The sequence below is a fragment of the Canis aureus genome, chromosome 5, assembly GCF_053574225.1.
Source record: "Canis aureus isolate CA01 chromosome 5, VMU_Caureus_v.1.0, whole genome shotgun sequence".
Classification (NCBI taxonomy): domain Eukaryota; kingdom Metazoa; phylum Chordata; class Mammalia; order Carnivora; family Canidae; genus Canis; species Canis aureus.
In genome coordinates this window covers 20,062,045-20,067,225 of record NC_135615.1, presented here as the reverse complement: position 1 = coordinate 20,067,225, position 5,181 = coordinate 20,062,045, and positions in this window count along the sequence as shown.

Here is a 5,181-nt window from a genome sequence, read left to right as displayed (position 1 = left end):
GAGGTTTATTAATTAGCCCATGGCCTGGTACAAAATAAATTTCAACAAATGTTATATAGTATTATTGCCATCATTACCATTTAATTATGATAGTTATGTTTGTGTACTTATAAATTATAAATGAAATGTACATCAATGGAGAAATACAGATTATGAAATAGCATGCATGAATATGTAAATACAATACTCTAAAATGTACGATCAAAATTATATAAAATCTGTACATATTTCCATTTAACTGTGTGTGTGTGTGTATAAAGGGGAAGAGTGAATGTGTTTCATAAAGGTCTATAAAGATACCAAACTGTTAGTAATGCCTGAAGTATTGGAACAAAGGGAAAAAGACAAACCTACATTTTACCCTGCATCATTAAAATTAGGCATTCTAAACATTTCTAAACAGCAATCTACGCTGGCATGGCCTCTCCAAAACCAATGAACTTGACTCATCTAAAACTGTAACAACTGGACCATATGACTTCAATATGGTCATCTAGTTTTTCAGATTAGAAATGACAAGATAATTCATAATCTAGATTTTGCACACCATCTGGGATGGCAAAGATTTACATCTAATCTTTCTAAATGGGTTCCTAAGATGAGCTTAAGTCTTTTGGAAAATCATCCTATTGCTAACAATGGCAGGTTAATGAGGTATTTCTGAATAAAATTATTCTATCGTATTCTGATTAAGGAATTCTTTTGAGAAACCTATGAATCTTTTATATTCTTAAGTTAATACCATACATACAAATTATGAATGATATGCTGACATAATGGAATTCTCTAAAAGAATCTCCTGTTTTAAGGAAGGTGGTCACATGCCCTCAGCCCTGGGACTCCTGTCAGGGAATCAAAATCTCCCTCCTCCTTCCCTGGAAGTGCTGCCAGGGGCCCAGGCTGGCTGGAAAATAGCTCACCACAGCTTCTGCCTAATTTTAAATACTCACTATTGAAAGACATGCCCATCAGGAAACCTCATATACCCTAAAAGGGATCAATTTATTGGTAGCTCTCTTCCACCGTTCTATTAAATGAAACTATGCTCTTCTTTTTCTAACCCAAGACGAGAAAATTTGATAGACAGAAGTCATCTTTCAGGAGACTGAGTGGCTCAGTGGTTGGGGGCCTGCCTTTGGCTCAGGTCATGATCCTGGGGTCCTAGGATTGAGTCACACATCGGGCTCCCTGCACAGAGCCTGCTTCTCTTCTGCCTATGTCTCTGCCTCTCTCTCTGTGTCTCTCATGAATAAATAATAAATAAAACCTTTTTAAAAATATAAGTCATCTTTCAAATCGGTAAAAAAAGGAAAATATATAGAAAAAAGAAAATTTTACCAAAACAATTCTCTGTAAGTGATATGAAATTCTACAAAAGAAATGTGGGTTTGGTATGACTGCAGAAATTCACCTGGCACAAAACCCTTGTTATAGAACCATAAAAAGCAAATTGTCATTAGCACCAACATTTATTATTTATATTTGCCAGATTCTGTGCTACAGTTATAGATATTCTCTCATTGGCAATTCAGACAACATCTTAACTACAAAGGAGGACTCTGACACTTTGGAAAATTAGGTACTTTCCCCCAAATCTAGCACAGTCTTATTCCCATGCCCCATTCTTCACCATTCCACTCATCACTATTCCACTGCCGGACGGGGCCAATGAGAGAGACTTTTAAAATACTTGTCATCAAAACCTAATAATAATATCCTGAGGTATAGTCATTTTTTATTTGTCAAGAAATAAATCCATGTACTCTTTTTTAGCTCTACAGACATATTTACAGCTTTAAGTTAATCCACTTCATTCACTATGAGAGTGGAATTGGTGCTCAATTCAGTTTCCATTCCACAGAACTTTAAAATAAATGTGGTCATGATTTCTTTCCTTCTCTTAATGTTTACTCAACAAAGAATATATACTTCCCTCCCGTAGTGTCCCTCAGAGGTGGTGAAACAATTCAAATGCCTGCACCAGAACTGCCTCGCACCTTGCTAAAAATGCAAACTTCTCCACTCCACAGCCATTGGTGTGACCTAAGGGAGGGAGTCTGTGATCTCAGTTGACTCTTATAAAAGCTGCCATCTGAAAACCATTTTTCTGTTGTCATTATCCTCAAAGTAAAAACCACAAAGCGTTAAGTGGATTTAAGGATAATTTTTAATTTTCAAACTGTACAAACTGCATTTTAAAATATAGGGATATGGCACTACCATAAATCAAGAAATAAAATTAATTTCTACAACAGTCTCAATCTTGTGTTACTTAGCATTTTAGTTGAGCAGAATAATAGCATGAGAAGAGTATATAATAGCACAGAACAGAATGCTGTGGTTAAGAAATTTTAAGCAAAACCAAAGTACATTAATCACAGAAATTTATAGTCTAGGGGCATAAAAGTCAATATAAAGGTGAGTTAATAATGTCCCCGGAGGGATCCCTGGGTGGCGCAGCGGTTTGGCGCCTGCCTTTGGCCCAGGGCGCGGTCCTGGAGACCCGGGATCGAATCCCGTGTCGGGCTCCCGGTGCATGGAGCCTGCTTCTCCCTCTGCCTGTGTCTCTGCCTCTCTCTCTCTGTGTGACTATCATAAATGGATAAAAATTAAAAAAAAAAAATACTGTCCCCGGAAATTGCAGGTGTAAAACAAATTAGTACTTTTTAAGTCCTTAAAAAGATATCAATCTTCATGTATCAGAGGACAAACATATTAATCAGGTAAAAAAAATCCCAGTGCCTGATTTCAAAGACAAACTCTAAAGAATTAGACCAAAAGGTCTTCTATTACTAAAATACCTGCTACCCTGTCACCAAAATATTAACAGAAACCCTAACACATCCAAGTTATCACTGATAAATGGAGCAAATCTATACTCCTGTTGAAGAGTGTATAAATTAAGTCTATAATCATGGGGAAACATCAAAGAAATCCAAATTGAGAGATTTTCTACAAAGTAACTCCCTTGTGCTATTGGAAATGTCAAAGTCAGGATGCCTGGGTAGCTCAGTCCACTAAGTGTCTGCCTTCGGCTCAGGTCATGATCCTGGGGTCCTGGGATCAAGCCCCAGTTTGGGCTCCCTGCTCAGGAAGGAGTCTGCTTCTCCCTCTCCCTCCGCCCCCTTCCCCTTGCTTGTGATCTCTCTCTCTCAAATAAATAACACTTTTTAATTTCAATAACATTCTACTATTCTCAAATAAATAAATAGCATTTTTTATGTTATTCATGAGAGACACAGAAAGTGAGACATAGGCAGAGGGAGAAGCAGGCTCCCTGCGGGGAGATCATGACCTGAGCTGAAAGCAGACACTTACCCGACTGAGCCACCCAGGAGCTCCTAAATAAATATAATGCCAAAGTTGTGAAGCATGAAGAAAAATCAAGGAGCTACTCTAGACGGGAAGAGGTGACAAGTAACTGTAACGCCTGAACTGGAACTGCACCCTGCCCGTGAACGTGGATGTGTTTGTTCGGAACACTGCTAAGGAGGTTTGTGTGAGGTCGGCTGTCATCTAGCGCAAGGTACTGTGTCAACGTGAATTTCCTGTTTTGGGTCACGGTACTGTGGCTGCGCAAGAGGATGTTCTTGTTCTTAGGAAATATTTTGTGAAGTAATCACAAGTTAATGTTTTCAACCTACTCTCAAATGGCTCACAAAATATTAATGAAGGGAGAGAGAGGGGGAGAGGGAGAGAGGTGGGGTGGGAGAGGGAGAGAGGGAACACTACACCAAATGGAGCACAGTGTTAGGTGTGGGGAATTCAAGGGAACACTTTCTAGCATCCTTGCAATTTTCCAGTTAAGTTTAAAATTATGTCCAAACCAAAAACTGATAAAAATATTTTTTAGAGTTGTCAATCAGAACACTAAAAAAAAATCTAATATTTTTAGAATACATTTTTAAGCTTCATATCTAGAGGAAGTACTTATGTCTAAGTTTGTTTTGTAAATCTAGACTAAAAATATGAACAAATTGAATTTTCAAATCCATTCAATGACTTCATACTAGAAACTATAAAATTGTGTTGTTCTTATTTTTTCTTCTATTGGATGTGTATATATTCCAGATCACTATATAGGTTAATGGAAAATACTTCTATGTTCTACACATTCATCTGAAAAATAATTCAAATGCTGGTTTTTATAGTTATTTTTTCTTATAGTTATTTCCTTCCTTCTTTGTGCCTTAATGATTTATTTTATCCGTTTCATATCTATAATTGATTTTGAGTCTATTTGAAAGTAGTTTTAAACCAGAATGTTATTTATTTAGTGGCACCAATACACTTGTATACACGTAAGTAAACAAAAAATCCTGCCACATCAGATTACCAATGCATGGCATTTTATAATGTTTTGCAATGGCATCTCCTAACTAATCTAACCTAACAATTGTGTGAGAGATCTTACTGTGTGCAGGGTGGAGAGAGGTATGACAGGAAAAATAAACCAATTCTCTACAACAGTAATTGGCACACAGATGGCACAAAATAACTGTTTGTGTGGGGCAGGTTACTGTATGATTCTGTATTACCTGCCACGTGTCATCAGAAACCATGAGACAGTGGCATATGAAATAGATGCTTACAAATCCAAAGATGAGAAAATAAAGCTCCTGAGAATCTACAAAGGTCAATTAATAAAAGCTTTCGGTGAAAATGACTTTATGTTTATTTTGGCATACTTCTAAAAATTAAGTTATAACAGGGATGTTGTATTAATATCAAAATAAGACTATAAAAGGAAAAGGAAAAAAAGACTTGCACACACTGTACATATTATATATCAATCTTTAAGACTACGAAAAATGAAAAGCAGCCAGAATCTTGTGGAATGTCACCTAATATAAATGAAAGTTGCTAGTATCACAGTTTCTTGATAAATGTTTTTCCAATGCTGCGGGCTACAGGATTGAATGGAAGTTCGGTTTGATTCATGTCCTGGTTTGCTTATTGAAAAAGGAAAGTGGGGAAGACTTGGGGAGAATTCTAAAAGGTGCAGGCGCAGGAAACAAGTGCAAAGGAATTTCAAATACTTTGTCTCTCAAATCAAACTCTCATTTAATCACTTTGTTTTCTACACACAGGATAGTTTAGAATTAGTTGAGTATCAAAGATACTGAAGATAAACTAAATTTAAAGTTTAGGGGTACTATGCCAACAAAGGTCACTAAATAG